The 17,110-nt window shown below is 45.7% G+C and overlaps 1 protein-coding gene across 2 annotated transcripts in view; it reads left to right on the forward strand.

The window, feature by feature from the left end:
* LOC131591632 (transportin-1-like) overlaps positions 1-17,110 on the forward strand; it is a 171,627-nt gene that overhangs the window by 36,194 nt on the left and 118,323 nt on the right. Inside the window, exon 2 of one of the 2 annotated variants that reach the window (XM_058862531.1) lies at positions 7,221-7,348. The exons of the other annotated variant lie outside the window; for it this stretch is intronic. The gene's annotated coding sequence lies outside the window, so the exon portion shown is untranslated. The remainder of the gene's footprint in view (positions 1-7,220; positions 7,349-17,110) is intronic. 2 annotated transcript variants of the gene reach the window in all.

The following is a 17,110-nucleotide window of genomic DNA, read 5'->3' on the forward strand; positions in this document are numbered from 1 at the left end:
CAGGAATGGTTAGTTTGACTCCCCACTGAGACATGGTGCCTCTCCCCCACAGGGGGCACTTTTAGTCGGTGACAAATGGACGGACACTAGCCAATCTTCCATCTGGCCCTTTAATTTGAATGATGCTCTTAGAGACTTTTGCCAATTTTACCCCTCCCACACCTTGTATTTTGTCTGCCATGGGTTGCAAGTCCCAATGTCAAGGCCACACCCTTTCAGGTATGATAGTCACATCTGCCCCCATGTCAATCAACCCTTCCACATGGAGATGATCCGATCCGTGGGTTAGGTTGCATCCCATGATGAGTTTATCCTCACCAACCACTTCTGCCCAGTAGACGCCAGGTGCTTTGTCATCTACTGGGACCTCTGCTGGAACAGAGATCGCCTGGGCTATGATTTTCCCCTTGATCAAATAGAAGGGTGGCTGAGGGCAACACGCCAAGAGAGTGAGGTGTGTTAGGTCTCCCTTAATTGTCATGGGAACCACCTCAATCTCCATGGGTGTGTGTGCTGAGTCCCCAATAACAAAATACCTACTATCTAGTCCTGCCATGTCTCGTGAATTGTCCTGCAGGTCCACTCCAATTACTGTCCAATGAGTAGACCTGAAAAGGAAAGCTTCAGCAGTTACAAGTCTGGATCGCTTTTGAGGCTGCCAGACTGTTAGACACGCATTCCGCAAAATTATTTTTCTGCAGTCCCACACCCCGCTTCCCTTTCTCCCCTTTTTCAATTAAATTAGAGGCTTTTTTTTCTCTAGTGCCCGCTGCATTTATATATTTGCACTGGGTGGGGCCGCACTCTATTCCCAGTTTTTTTCTTGGTTGAATACTGCTTCCTTTTGGTGTTTCTTTTGGCATTGGCTTTGAGGACAGTTTCTGGCGAAGTGTTCTGGCCTGTTACACTGGAAGCAGATGATATGCTGGTGCTGCTCCGATGACATCTGTGGCTTTTTCATTCCTGGTGTTGCTGCTGCCACAGTCCTTGGGTTTTCAGTCCTGGCTTTTTGTCTTGTGCACTATACAGATCTGCCTTCTTGGTACACGCCTCTATCATCTCTGCTATTGTGGGTGGAGGATAATGGGCAGTCCCAGGATCACTCTGCGGCAGGCCTCGTTGGCATTTCTTTGATCCATCTCCTTAATCAGTTCTGCCTGCGCCACTGGTCCTTCCACCTGCCTTTGTATTTGCACTCGAAGCCAGTCGACAAACTGCAAAAAACTTTTTGATGGAAGCTGTTTAATATTAACATAGCTGACGGGTTTCAGCTGTTGGTAATTGGTTAAAAATCTTTTCTGCTACACTACAGATTTTATCTGATATAGATTTTGTTAGTACCCACGCTTGGTCTTTAGGTTTAGCCCACACTCCCTCCCCACATAGATGTTCCAAAGTGATTTCATTATTCTCTGCATCTTTTGCATCCTGGGTGCTTTGCTTAAGCTCCACTAGGAGGTTTTTAAGGGACTTTTTCCATGAGCTTTCCCAAAAATCAAACTCGGAGGGAGTTAAGAGACACTGGAAGAGGTCTTTGAGATCAGCAAGAACTCACTCATGAGTTTTTAATGTAGCCCTTACCATTCTTTTCAGTACTTAACTATCTCTACCAAATTCTCTTTGGGGTTTGCAAATTTCTTTTATATTTTGATAAGAGAAGGGTTGGTAATGTACATAAATTCTTTTTCTGCCAGTATATATTACAGGAGCAGCTGAAAGCATATCTTCATCCTCCCCAGGGCCTGTATCTCCTGGGTTTCCCTTCCCCCCCACCCCCGCTGGGGCCAGGGGGCCTTGTTCCACCACCAGGTTTGGGGAGGGGCCCAGTCCCACTCCCATGTGAGCTGGGTGGGGATCCATTCCCTCCCCCCTCGGGCGGGGGGGCACGGCTGTGACACCCCTCCCTCTGTCCCCCCCGTGGGAGCAGGGGGCAGTGCCATCCCTCCTACCTCCCCTGTAGGGACAGGGGGAGGGGGCATGGGAACCAGGATTGCAACATCTGGAGGCGGGGTCGCTGTGTGGCGTCATGCAGGATGGGAGCTTGGTGGAGGGGGGAGGAATGTCTGAGGGATGGAAGGGGTTGTGGGTGGAGTAAGGGTTGTGGGTGGGGACAGGCGGGCGGAAGAAGTTATGGTAAGGAGAAGGGGCATGTGATGGGGTCCCACTATGTGGCCTGCTGGCACATGGCCAGTGCCATCTTGGACTCCAGCCACGTGGGGATAGGGGGGTGTCATTAACAACTGGGGTAGGAGGGTGCAGGGAAAGATCTCTGCTAGCTTGCGCAGCACTATCAGAGATGGGAGGCTGGAGAAGACACGTGGAACCAGGAATGGCATTGTCAAGCTGCACTTCCTGTGTTTCTTGGGCTGTTCCATGTCTCTTTTTCAGCTCAGGAGCAGAGGGTTTGGAAGAAGGGTTAGGGGAAACTAATGGAAGCTGCAGTGGCTGCCACTTCACCTCCCTTTCCCTGTTAACCAGTTCTTTCCGAATTAAAAGGAGATCCGGGAGATATTTTGAAGCAGATCTGTCTCCCTCCTCTACTTTAAGGGTTAACAAGTTTTCAATCCTATCCCATGCAGGGACAGAATCTACATCTAGCATGTCAAGCTGTGGGAAGTAACGAGACAGCCACGAGATAAAATGTTTCAACTTATGTCTAGAAATCTTAACATCTGTGGTACTTAAAAGATTTTGTAATTTGGATTCAAAATTCTTTTGGGGTGCAGACAGCTGTGATCTCATTTTTGATGTTAAAAAGCTATTAGCACGACTCATTTTTATCTTCTTTCCTCGCAAAAGGTAGACACTCAGCAGTGGCAGGGTTAAATTTCGGCCGTCAGCCACGCGGGGATGGGTAGGGCAGAGGGCCTGCTCCTCCCCCACGCCAAGCAGGGTAACTTGCGGCTCCGGAGACGTCTGGGTCGCGGCCGCCAGGTCCCACTGTGTTCGTCGCTGCCGCCACTGCCCATTCAGGGCCCCCCCGCTATGCCGCCCGCGCGCACGTCGCCACTAGCTGCGCCGGCCCACTGCGCTGCTCCTAGCACAGCTGCTTTGCTGTGTGGTCCCGGTGCTGCGGTCCTGGCCCCACTCGGCCCACGTGCATGGTTACTGCCAGCTAGTCTCACTCACCGCTTTTGTGTCCCCGGGTCTCTGGTGGTGGAATGAAGATCCCCTCAATCTTAGAGTCGACCCTTCTATGCTTCAAAGTGCTACCGACCCCTCCCTTGTGAGATTATAGCCGTATAGAAACAGCGTGTGGCTCGCAAGGTAATTGATTAACCTTGTTAGACTTATGAATCCCACTTGTGGATTTCCAGTCATTCCTGGGGAGGTCCAAAAGACTCCTCCCACCGGGGCACCAATTGCTAAAGTTTAAATGTCCCCCAGCCTCTCTGCGACCACAATCTGCCCAGCTGCAGCCCAGAGAGGGGAGGAGATAATAATAGGAAGGACTTATGGAAGAGTCCCAGCTTTAATCGGGGGGATCCAGTGCAGAAAAGAGGAAGAATCTGGTCCCACGCTGTCTTCTGAACTGAGGGAGAAGTGGGTAGGGTTACATGTTACAACCAATAGAACATTACAAGGGAGGAGTCAGGGGAAGGAACTAACACTACAGATCAGAGGGTATGTCTCAGGATTATACCATATTTCTTAATGCACTACAATAGAGTCCTTAGTCTTTGGCTGAAAGTTCTTTTGGTAAGGCCATGGAGATGGACTATGATACAGTAGAATATCCCCTTTAATTAATGAGAAAGTATGGGGGGATGGAGTGTTCAAACTGTAGACATGAGCAGAGTCATCCATAATGAAGCCAAGCAAATGTTGGAGTAGCTGTGATCCCATGAGAAGCTTGAACAGAGAGAGAGAGATGAGAGCGATGACGACCCTTTGCCCCCAGGGAAAGAAGAAAACCTCTGTTCCCAGAAATGATCTCAGAGACAGATGAAGAGAACCTTTCCTTTTGAACAACTCATCCTTAAAATAGTACCCCATAAGTTTGACATGGCCCATAAATGCATCTGTGGGCAGGCTGTCAAAGATGGGAGGGACTTAACGATTGCAGATTTTCTGGGCGGCTGCTATTTATGGAAATTAAAAAGTCACAAGAGAACTGTTGTGGAGAAGTCTCCATGGCATGGTGAGAGAAACTCGTCTCCCTACAAGAACTGATGAAAGACTATTGTATAGCTGGTAACTGATTGAAAATCCCAAGTTTTGTCTCTACGTTATCAGTGGGAAAGGAAAGAGGTTGTGGGGAGGGGAGGAGAAGTGTTCTGAATGTTTTATTCTGATTCTTATTATTCTTTTAGTTCTGTTAATAAAGTTTTCTTTATACCTTTTAAGTTTTGAGCCTGCTTTGCCCTCCTCCTATTTCATATCTCACAGCAGGAAATGAGTAAATAATTCTAGTAGGTGCACTGGCAATTTTAGCCATCACTAAAGCCACTACATTATCTAGTGCATTGACCGGGAAACTCAAATTGACGAACCTAAACCACTACACCTTGCCACCCAGGAAATGGATGCCTCAGGACCAATTTCAATATCTCTTCAACTAAATTTTGTTTTCTCTTACACCAGGATGATGCCAGATTCCATGAACTTCAGAGTGTACCAACAGTATTAGTTGATATTATTAGCAGTATTAAACAGCTTTCATAAAGATGAGGAAAGACCATAGGAGCCTGCATTATAAAGCACTTTGCATCAGTCTCAGGGAGAGTGAGGTATATTCCCTCATTTTTCCCAGAAGACAGCTCCCCCAGCATAACAAGGCCATCAATGCCAGGAGAAAGCACAGAACATGTGTGTCTATTAATGTTTTGCCAAACTATAATGGGTTGACCTTGGCTGGGTGCCAGGTACCCACAAAGCTGCTCTATCACTCCTTTTCCCAGTAAGATAGGAGAGAAAATAAGATTGAAAAAAAGTAGGTTGAGATAAGGCAGGTAACAAAAAAAAAAAAAAAAAAAAAAAAGGAAAAAAGGTGAAAATTTGGACATGCAAAGGGGAAAAGAATTAATTTCTACTTCCCATCAACAAGCAGTGTTCAGGCACTTCCCAGGAAGCAAGGCTTCAGCATGTGTAGCAGTTTCTCTGGAAGGCAAAGACTGTAAAATAACAAATCCTTCTTCCTCCCTCCCTTAGCTTTTATATCTGAGCTGACATATGGTATGGTGTTGCATTCCGGGGCTGCAGGATCATGTCCAGGGAGGCTACAGTTACCAGCGACCGGCATGGGACTCCAGTGAGTCTGGCTTCTGCTCAGGAAGCCATTTATTCAACACAGGAACAAACTCAGCTTAGATCCAGAGACAGAGAGTGCCGAACAGAGGCAGGGTGATGGGCTTTGTAGGACAGAACCAGGGTGGAGTTTAAGGTTGGGGTCTAATAGGAACACAGCAAGGGAGAAACCCCAGGGGCTCAAACCTAATCAGAACACCCTGGGATGCCACCCCATGAGGGGTCCAGGGTGGAGCAATTCTTCCTGGGCTCACAGGGCCCATCCCCTGAGGCAGGGGAATGGAATTCACTCTTGCTGGGCCTTAAAACCAAGCTTCTCACTTTAACAACGCTTATCTAAAACTAAATCTTTGCCTCCCTGGGGGGGCACCTCACAGTATCCCTTTGGTTAATTTAGGTCAGGTGGCCCGGTTGTGTCCCCTCTCAGGATGTTGCCTACTCCCATCCCATTGATGGGGGGAGGGGAGAATGTTGAGAGACAGTGCTGATGCTGTGCCAGTGCTGCTCAGCAGTCGCCAAAAATCTGGTGTGTTAACACTTTTCTAGCTACCAAGGCAAAGCACATCACTGTGAGGGCTGCTGTGGGGAAATGAACTCCAGCTCAGCCACATCCAATACACCCTGTCACTCCAGAAACAGAGATGGTTTCTACTACATATCTTAATGGCATCAGGGTACATTGTATGCTAGTGTCAACTAAAGCCTTATACCCTTGTGGGTCTGGTATGCTAGGCCATTGGATCCACACAGTCTAGTAGATCTGATTTTCCCTTTCCTTTACCAGGCTGGAGGCAAAGCCCCTCTAGTTCTGCTCATGGTATTTGTTGCTCACTTGTAGATATGACCTGGAGGTGACTCATGGAAAGACTCTAAAATGTAGTAAAGTAGGTATGATTTATTGACAGGCACCTGGGCACATGGGAGATTGATCCTCCAAAGATGTGTGCGAAAGTCACAAGGCATATATTCTCTATCTCTTAAAGAAAGTATTCCATATGCATAGGATTGCACAATTCGCTTCATGTTTATTCATTTCTTGGCTCCTCTTATCTCTGTTCTGTATGGTAATGAGTTCCACCCTCTTCTGGGCATGCGCAGGTCACAGGTCACTCTGGTGGTCATAGAGTGGTCATCAGGGATGAAGGCTTGGAATTCTTCATTGTGTTTCATTTTTTACCTTTTTGCTTTGTGTGTGTGTGGTCATTTTTTGGTAACTGTCTAGACTGCTGGGTTAACTCTATCCAGTTTAGGAGTCTGAGGGTTTTCTTTATCTCAGTTTTTTGTATTCCTGGCCCTATATGTTTAGGTTAGTTTCTTTATTACTAAAGAAGACAAGAAGCTTACATCCTTGCAGAAGCTTACATGAGGATAGTAAAAAGTTATAGACAGTATGTGATTTTTATTGTGCCTAACATATTCTAAAAGCAATATATATTTTCAGGTTAACCATATTCTTAATCAATTAAGTCTTAAACCCTCTAAACTTTATGTCTCAGAGGTCCCTTTGATAGTAAAAGATTTTAAAATCATAGAATATTCGGAGACTTAGAAAGAAAGTTAGGCTTGGCAAGCCCTGGGAAAAGTAGGCCCCAGGAAATGTTAGGCCTTGTGCTTGCTAAAGATCATGTGAAACTGCACCTGTGTAATCAGTATATGATAAATGATAAAATTGTTAGATGTGATTAAATATAATTATTGTTTAAAGAACATGAGAAACAATGTTAGGGGGTTGAGAGGGGATCACGAGTAATCCATGCTTGGGTAAAATCAATGTATACAATAGAACAATGTAAGTTTAATAATTAATATGTAAGTTATATAATGATAGAGTATAAAAACATGTTCAGCTCCAAACCAAGGCGTGTCAGATTTGGGTATGTGTACCCCTGACACCCAGAGCTCTTCAATAAAGCACCTTCATATAATCATTCCATGATTATGTGTTCCTGAACGCTAACATTTTGGCAACCCAGATGGGACCTTGTGAGTGCTGCTGAGTGAGCTCGTGACCCAATCACGCTCCAGCCGGCACTGAGGGATTCTCGGGGAGCCCATCGGCTGCGACCGTCTCCGCTGCTGACAACGTCCCTAGGAGAGAAAGGTAAGGTGCTTTACTTTGGTTTGGGTGCCTGCCAATAAGACGCAGCGTAAGCTACGCTTGGTTGGGCTAAAGGAATTCCTGTTGGTATTGCCTAGGTGCCGTCTGTCAGACTACTGCGAAGGCATCAGAGGTTCGGCATTTGTGGTGTATTGTAGCTGTAATATGGAGAAGCTTAAAAGGGTTATGGGCCGCAATGCTCCCATGCCAGGTACTTATCCTTTGGGGTGCTTATTAGCACATTGGAAACAAGGTAACTTTGGGGAAGAATTACATAAGACTAAGTTAATTTCGGCGAGACGTCCCCACAGAAGAAGACCCCAGCGACCCCGTCTCATCCGTTGGTAGCTATAACCCCCCTCCTCTCTCTCTTTACTTTGTTTTCTTTATCTCACCCTCCCTCTCTCCCTCTCCTCTATCGCATAACCCTTGTTGTTGGCACTAAAATAAAGGTACATTATTGCTGTTGTGAATTAAACTGAAATTCCTTTGTATCCTTTTTGCACTCTGAGATCAAACAACCTTCTCATGACTCCCAATTGCGTTAGCAAATTGTGACATTTAAACTGGAGTCACAGACAGAATTTCTGAAAGACAGAAGGGGCTGCAGGTTTTGTCCTGCAGTCTGTATTAGGGGAAAGACCTTTTGCTACAGCCTCACCTAGCCTGACACTCCCAAAAGAGTGAGCGGTGTCTAGAAAGCAAGGGGGGTTGACTCGAATTTCCCGCAGACTGCACATGCCGAGGTGAAAAGCACCCCACACTCACCTGAGGGCTCTGTCTGCAGAATTTCGCAAAAGATCTCTTAGTGCAAAAATGGGGGACTGTTGTTTTTTGTTGTTGTGTGTATGAATTTTGACTGCTTGGTGTAGCGAAGAGACGAGAATTTTAAACTGAAGGAGTGCCTCCCAAGCAGATTTGGTGTTTTCACCCATACAGGGAAGCAAAAAGTTGTATGTGTGTGCATAATTTAAGTTTATACCTCCCTGTAGTGGTTTTCCCTTTGTAAAAATGACTGAAAACGGCAGTGCAGAAATTATAGCTGCATTTTATGCTCTGTTAGCAAAACACAATGCCAGACCTTCTCCGGGAGGGGAAAAGTTGGTGCTTAATAATTGGTTTAATTTGGAAAATGTGATTGATAGAGTATGTTCTTTACAACATGGAACAAAATCTAAACTGGGCAAAAATAAAAGTATACTCTGCTCAGTTTTGGGAGCTTGTCTTACAGCAGCTATAGAAACTCACTTTAAGCAAAGAAGTTAGGAAAGAACTATAATAGACTCCCTCCAGAACCTAGCTGAAATTTTGCAAAAACAATTCAATGAAGAAAGGAGTAAGATCAATCTGTTGCGAGCAGCCCTCCATGATAAAAATTCAAAAATGCTGACTCGCTAAAAGAAACACAAGGGAGGGAAACCCCTCTCATTAATCAAATTTACCCTCAAAAAGAGCTAACTTGGATTAAATTGTGGGGAACACTGCTGTCCTAGTTTGAAACCTCTAATTAAAACAGAATATAATTATATCAATGATAAGGATCTTGATCTGCACATAATCACTAAAAATAGAAAAAGGGGAAAAAAAAAAAGAAAAAAGAGAAAAAAAAAAGAAAAAAGAGAAAAAAAAAAAGAGAAAAGAAAAAAAGGAGTACGGGCGCCTCCCTCACGAGTCAGAGACAGAATACATATTCCTAGTGTCTCACTGGAGGTGATCAAATTTGATTGAGAGAACGGGAAGCCAATGGGTACTGAGGACATGAAGTCTTCTTAACAACAGGAGACAGACATAACCCATGGTCCCTAACTCAGTGCACAGCTTATTGGGCAGACAGGGGCTTAACCCCTTGGAACGGGGGACTCCATTGCTATAGTGAGTACCCCTGACCAACTACTGGAAAATACTCACAAAGCTGCCTGCTTGCAAATGATACACAAAAGAAAATTAATTGCTGGTTATGAATCACCAATGTTGTTACCTGTGAAAACTGAAATTATGACCCCTTTAATTCAAGGCCTTCCAGAATCACTTAAACCTATAGCAATTTTCCTCCAAAAAAAACCCAAAACATAGCAGCTATAACCACTGTGAATAGACTAGATAGATTTCTTGGGAACCTGACTGATCGACCTGGTTCCACTAATTCTGGGTTTACTCCCTTCACCACCCCCTCTCAGCTGACAGATTCACAATTGCGTTCTCCTGCTAGGAACCATAAAATTTGGACATGGAGCAAAGTTGCAGAAGAGCTAATTAATTACAGTAGAAATTATGGACCTGTAAAATCCCAGAAGAAAAATCAGAGAAAGCAAAGGGTGTTAGATACATTGGATCTCTTAACGAAAACCCAGAAAAGGGAAAACAAATCTCTAACCACCAGTATGGGTGGTCACTAGAGATAAAGAAGGGGGTCCCCAAAAACATAATGGGTGGCTTATCACTTAGAAGTTGAGTAAAGTAGTTTCTAATTGGCACTGTCCCAAGTTCATTGTATCAAATGCCCCCACTGTACAACCCAGCACACCTCCACAGGCTCTGGACTGTGAGCCAAAGCAGTCTCCTTCTCAGCTTCTGGGAGTGGAGCCCAAACAGCCTTAGAATCAGGGAAACTGGTAACTCTGCCTCTCATGGGTGAGCAGAGGTGGAGGTTGGTTGTATTTAAAATGCTCATTAGAAATAACAAAACTGGAGTGTTGAGAAACCGCCAGTTTATTCACCAGCCTTCACAGAAGTAAACGTGAACATCGTTTATTTCTATTATTAACACACCTTTTATAGGGTTCTACAGGGTCCGCAGACAAAGCAAGCTACTATTGGCTAACACACACAGGTTTACATTCTTATCCTTGTACACAAGAATATTGTTTTGCTTTACTCTCTCTTCTACAGGCAAGTTTCAAGGACTTTAGCCTTTAATATCACGACTTATTTCAAAGGCTGGTTTGTGCATACAGGCCTTTACTAATATATAAAATATATCAACAATTCCCCCTTTCTCCTTTTGCACAAACCAGGCTTTGGATAAGATAACATACAACTTAGACTGTCATCCCGATTAACACTATAAGTAAAGTCCGTCCCCCTTCTACCACAAGAGACCTCAACCATTCAGTGATGCCTCAGCTAGCGAACTAACTTCCAATGGGGTCACTATCTTCTTTCAGGGCATGTAACCTATCTTGTAGCTGTTGTAGTTGCTTATGGATGGAAGCTGAATGATCAGTAAGATTCAGACAGCACATGCCTTCAAACTCCTCACAGCCATGTCCTTGTGCTATGAGCAAAAAGTCAATTGCAGCTCGATTTTGTAATACTGCAAGACATACACTACTCACATAAATGAACTTCTAAAGATGCTTACACTAGCTCTTGAAGGGGGGATACGTATACCTTATACTAATATAATAATCGCTAACACACTAAACTCCTTATTTTAACTATTATCTATCTACTTTTAACACACGTGCTCTGGTATATATGTAGTCTAAGCGTGAAAGCAATTTGCAAAAAGGGTAAACACACAACTAAAATTTGTTTCATGCACAGTTAGAGTCTGCACTTTTCTCAGATCTTCACAGGAATTTCTCACAAACAGACTATGGCTTGACACAGTTCAGTCTTGAAACATTTGTTGTTCTTGCGGTGTCAGCTGACAGCCGATCAGAGATTGACTGAGGGCATCAACATTCTGATTGTTCTTTAGATCTTTCGTGGCTGGTTTTGTCCATCGGCTAGGCACCCACAGCGGTCCAGCATCTGTGGAAACACAACTGTAACCATGCCCGTTAAATAGCAATGGACTCGGTCCCTCCCAGATACCTGTTTTTGGGTTCTTGTAGTATAACTTAACCTCTGGGGTAGCTTGCATCTTTACTTGACTATTGTGAATGACCATTGGGGGTTGCTCTAGATCTCCAACTGAGGAAATTTAGAGTGAATAACACTTGCTGCAATCGAATGGTAGGGTCTAATTATTCTGGTGTTTTTTGCTTATTCAAATACTCTTTTAGGGTCCTATGGGCTCTCTCTACAATGGCCTGTCCAGTTGACACATGGGGAATTCCAGTTATGTGTTTGACTCCCCATTTTTGTAAGAACTGAGAAACTCGTGTTCCTACATATGCAGGCCCATTGTCTGTTTTTATTTCTTTCGGAACACCCATTGTGGCAAAGCACGCTACCAAATGTCGAATTACATGTATGCTTTTTTCTCCTACTTGTGCAGTGGCCCAAACCATTTTTGAAAAGGTATCTACTGTAACATGTATGTATTTGAGACGACCAAATTCAGGCACATGTGTTACGTCCATTTGCCAAATTTCACAGGCTTGAAGACCCCTAGGGTTAACACCTAAGCCTAGAGTGGTTCCATATTGACTGCACTGTGGGCAGGACTTTACAATGCCTTGTGCATCTGTTAGGCTGATATTGAACTGTCTCTATAAGGCTTTTGCAGCTTGATGAAAGAGAGCATGACTCTCTCTTGCAGCTGCGAAAGAGTCTCTTGGTGCTGCTACAACAGGACTGACAAGCGTGTCAGCTTTTGCATTGCCTTCTCCGAGACCTAATTCTGTTTGATGACTGCAAATGTGAATGATGCAACAGGGCTCATTTCTGTCCTCTATAGCTCTTTTGATTTGAAAAAATAGTTGACACAATCGCTTATTATCTGGTGGCTTGATAAGAGCATCTTCAATACGTTGTACCACTCCTACCACGTACAATGAATCTGATACAATGTTCAGCTTACTGTCTCGCCACTGAGACAATGCCCATGCGACGGCTGTAAGTTCTAATGTCTGCAGTGAGTCATGTGCATCTCCATCTATAGTTTTACTTCTCCAACTCGAGTCTTCTTGCCAGGTACAGGCTGCTTTTTTCTGCCGACTTCCTGCATCTGTATATACTGTAAGGCCTTTTACCGGCTGCTTCACAACTTTGGGCTGTTGCAGCCACCGCTGTTTTAAAATGATCTGCAGGCGTGGACCTCGAGGTTGCCTGTTGTGTACAGTTCCTGGATAGCTGAGCAGCGCTAATTGAATTGGTTCTGAATGTCTCAGCATCCACTCAAAATTTTCTACCGTTATTGGCAGACTGATATGTTCCGGCTCAGCACCACTAATTTCCACAATTCGTGTTCTCGCCTTTTTGATGAGATAAGCAATTGCTTCTGTCCTTTGCCAAATACTCATTGGTGGCGTATATGGTGTAAAAATCCACTCAAGAATTGCTAAAGACTCTGCACATTTCTTCGCTGATTGCGCTAACTGTATCTTCTTGGCAGGCTGCTTGGCACCTCGACGGCTCTTAGATGGGCCTTCTCCCCCTTTCTCTTTTTGCCAAGCAGGTCACTGGAATATGATAGCACATGGTGCAACAGAGTGGTTACAAATCAGAAGTCCTAAAGGCACATCTGGCAATCTTCTGTCTGCTAGTGTTGAAAGCAGTTTCTTCCCTAGATAAATGAGACAGCTCTTCTGATCTGCAGAAAGAGTAATTGGAGTTTGTGGGTCTGTACCTTTTAAAAGGCTCATTAAGGGTACTATCTCATCATTTCGGATACCAGCAATGGATCGTACCCATTGCAGATCTCCAACTAGCCTTTGTGCATCATTGAGGGTGCGGATCTCAGTGGTTAATTCTAATTTTTGTGGGTGGACTGATGAAGATGTCAGAATCCACCCTAGGTACTTCCATGGGGCTTGTTTTTGAATTTTTTCTGGGGCAACCACCAAGCCTTTTGCTGCAAGCTGGGCGGTAATAAATGTGAGATCTTCATCTTGGAATGGATCACATTGACAAAACAAGATGTCATCCATGTAGTGATAAATAATTGTCTGGGAGAGCTTGGCTCGCACAGGTGTCAGTGCCCAGTGCACGAACAGTTGGCACATTGTTGGAGAATTTTTCATCCCCTGTGGAAGGACCACCCACTCAAATCTCTGAGACGGACTTTCTTTGTTGATTGACGGCAAAGTGAAGGGAAATCTCACTGTGTCTTCTTTCTGCAGGCGTATCGTGAAGAAACAGTCTTTCAAATCTATGACTAGAAGATGCCATTCTTGTGGCAGCATTGTGGGAGAGGGCATGCCTGGTTGTAATGCTCCCATTGCCCACATTTGGTCATTTACCTTGCGTAGATCATGCAGCAATCGCCATTTTCCAGACTTCTTTGGGATGACAAAAATTGGAGTATTCCATGGGCTGAGCGATGGTTGGATATGCTTTGCTTGTAGCTGTTCCTTTACAAGTTCATGAGCAATTGCTAGCCACTCCTGAGATAGAAGCCACTGCTCAACCCACACAGGCTCATTAGATTTCCACTGAATCCTTGGGGTTGGTGGCCTGTCAACAGTGGCGACTGCTGAAAAGGCGATTGATTGGGAAGAGTTAGTGTTGCCCCGAGCTGGCTGAGAACATCTCGACCAACGAGCCCTCCAAGGCTTCCAGGCAAAGGCATGATGTATGGACATAAGGTGGTAGTTTGTCCTTCAGGAAATCGAAACAGGATCGGGTGTACACTTCTCAGCGGCATGGAGTATCCTCCTACACCTTGTACCGAGCTTAAGGCTCTGTGGAGAGGCCATTCTCTTGGCCACCAAACTCGGCTGACGATGGTGACATCAGCTCCTGTGTCTAGCATCATCTTGATTCTTTGCTGCTTTGATCCGTGGCACAGGGTGATTTCAATTACTGGCCGATGACTCATTTGTTGAACGAGATTCACCACTGTGTCTCCTGTTGACCCAAATCCTTTGGCTCCGCGTCCAGGAGCACTTCGAAAAATGTCTTTCTCAGTTGCCACCTTTTGAAATAACACCAGTTGAGCAATTCTTGTTCCCTTTTTGATTGTAAGTGGAGGGGCTAGGGTGTAGGCACACACTTGGATTTCACCGGTGTAATCAGCGTCGATGACTCCTGGGAGAACAATAAGTCCTGCAATTCCAGCAGATGATCTCCCAATCAACAAAGCACCAAGTGCACTGGTTACAGAATAAACAGGTCCTGTAACTCCAGTTGGAATTCTGCGGATGGTGCTGTCGATGAGAGTGACATCTACTGATGCTGCCAAATTGATTCCCAGGCTTCCCCTGGTTGCTGGTGGGTTGAGCTGCTGAATAGAGTTGGGCCGGCAACTTGTGTCCTCGCGCGGCGGCTCCTCGCGCTCTTGATCATGTTTTTTGCAAGGCGACATACCGAAGTAGCATGTTTGTCTGACTGACAGTGATCACACCACACAGCAGCTGGACAGGATTTTCGAAAGTGCCCTCTGTTACCACATCGAAAACAGATGCTTGAAGGTGTGGTGGAGGGTTTGCATCCACTTCCCAGTTTACTGACGGCAGCAGCAAGCAGACTTGTGGTTGGCTTGATAGCTTCTGCAACAGCATTGGCTACTAGCTGTCCTTGTTGCGTCTGATTTACTCGCAGGGCAATATCTAGCATGTCTCCCACATCCGCTTGCTTTGGGAGTGTGGCAAGGATGGGCTTTATCTTCGAGTTGGCATTCTCAAAAGCTAACAGTTTAAACATGTTCTGTTTTGCCTCTTCAGTCATGTCATTCTGAGCTTTTAGGGCTGCTGACAGACAATTGATGAAATTGGAATACGGTTCCGTGAAGCCTTGCCGTACTGTTGTGAAGGAAGGATGAGGCTTGGAATCAGGCACAGCATTAAAGGCTTGACGAGCAAGCTGTGCAGACAAATGATGCATTGCAAGAGGGTAGTTTAGCTGTACAGCCATATGACTGAAAACTCCTGAACCAGTGAGCATGTCAGGATTAAGTCCATATAATACATCATTTTGATCTCGAGGTCGATTGGCTTCTAGAACTGCTAACCTTTTCCATTCCTTCTCCCACACCATAAGCTGTGATGGAGTTAAAAGCAGACATGCGAGATTCTGGCTGTCTATGGGACTATTAACATCAGAGGTGAACAGCCAATCCAATGCAGTGTTTGCAGCTTCAAATTTAATGCCATGCTCAGTAACTGTCTTTTTGGCTTGCTGCAAGATCTTCCAGTCATGCTGTTCATAACGTGGATTTTGCTGATCATATAAAATGGGACAAGCAACTGCCCCTGCTGCTTGCCATTCTCCCTCAAGAATTGCATCTCGAATGATGCCAGACCACCTCTGCTGTGCTCTGTGTTTTCTGTTCTCTTCCTCCAGGGTGATAGAGCTAGAACAAGGTTGTGGTGTTGACAGTGTTTCCAAAGGTGGAGCAGATGGTTCAGGATGCAGCATATCCTGTAGCTGTTGAACTGACTCTGCTCGTTGTCTCGGTGTTTGCTGCAGAGCTGCTTTCTCTTGTTGAGGCTGTGCTTTATTCGCACATAGGGTTTGTTCAATCCGAGCTTGAAGCTGTTGCACAAGCTGCTCTATTTGATGTTGCCATCCCAGTAGCTCTTTCTTTGATGTAGCGTTGTCATCAATTGGCTCTGCTCCTGCTGCAAGCTGTCCGTCATCGGAATGCATAGAAATATCATCATCGGGGGAGAGAGGGATGTCCTGCAGTCTTCCCCAGTGAACAGTAAATGGCATCAAAGGGTAGATCTTTGGTTTGCACTTTGCGGCTCTCGTTTCTGCTGACGTATCAGGCTCTGCCTGGCTGGAGCTGGCGCCCGCTCCTTCCAGGGGAGCCGTCATTTCTACATCCGCCTTCGACAGGGTAACTTCCGGCTTAGGCTCCGCCGGCACGGTCGGGACCGGAGAGGGCTCCACCGGCACGATTGTAACCGGAGAGGGCTCCGCCGGCGCGGTCGGAACCGCTTCGGAGCACCCCTGAGATTTTAAAAGATCTGACACGGTGCTACACTGCCTCCCTGTGAGCCCCTTCGCTGGCCAGACATGCCCCACCCCGAAAAATGCACTCAAACGGCTCGCGGACTTGGCAGGAGGTGGCTGTGTCGCGTCCGTCTCGGACGGCGTCATAGCATCTAAAGCAGCCGCTGCTACTGAGGATACTTTCTTCATATCGCTTAAGGCATTTAACACAATTTTCCATACTGAACCGAGGGCTATTACGTCCTTACTCTTTCCCGTGATTGCCGTATCCCACATCAGATTCCCGACTTCTATCCACTCTTCTACCGCAAAAAGCAGTGAGGGCACTGCAAAATGCCCACGATTTTTCGCCCATATAATGAGCTTATCCAGGTCCTTTTCCCGGGCTGCTCCGCCTCATTTAACGAGGATGCTGAGAAGCAGTTTTTCTGCCGCCGCAAATTCCGCTTCCATGCTAGCAGCAAACCGCGAGAGGGAAGGTTGCGACCCTTCTACTACGCTCTCACCTCTCGGTCCCCCCCAGCAGCCTGAATTTCCACATCCAACCGCTCCGTGTCTCACCGCGCTCAGGCTGCCTATCCGGTGCCGATCCAAGCCCGCGGCTTCCCACGCCCAGATCCGCTCCGCTGACTCCAAAGCCCCTCTGCCCGCAGGAGGTCCCTGTTTGGGCGCCAGATGTTGAGAAACTGCCAGTTTATTCACCAGCCTTCACAGAAGTAAACGTGAACATCGTTTATTTCTATTATTAACACACCTTTTATAGGGTTCTACAGGGTCCGCAGACAGAGCAAGCTACTATTGGCTAACACACACAGGTTTACATTCTTATCCTTGTACACAAGAATATTGTTTTGCTTTACTCTCTCTTCTGCAGGCAAGTTTCAAGGATTTTAGCCCTTAATATCACGACTTATTTCAAAGGCTGGTTTGTGCATACAGGCCTTTACTAATATATAAAATATATCAACACTGGAGACA

This window comes from Poecile atricapillus, chromosome W, assembly GCF_030490865.1.
Source record: "Poecile atricapillus isolate bPoeAtr1 chromosome W, bPoeAtr1.hap1, whole genome shotgun sequence".
NCBI classification, from domain to species: Eukaryota; Metazoa; Chordata; class Aves; order Passeriformes; family Paridae; genus Poecile; species Poecile atricapillus.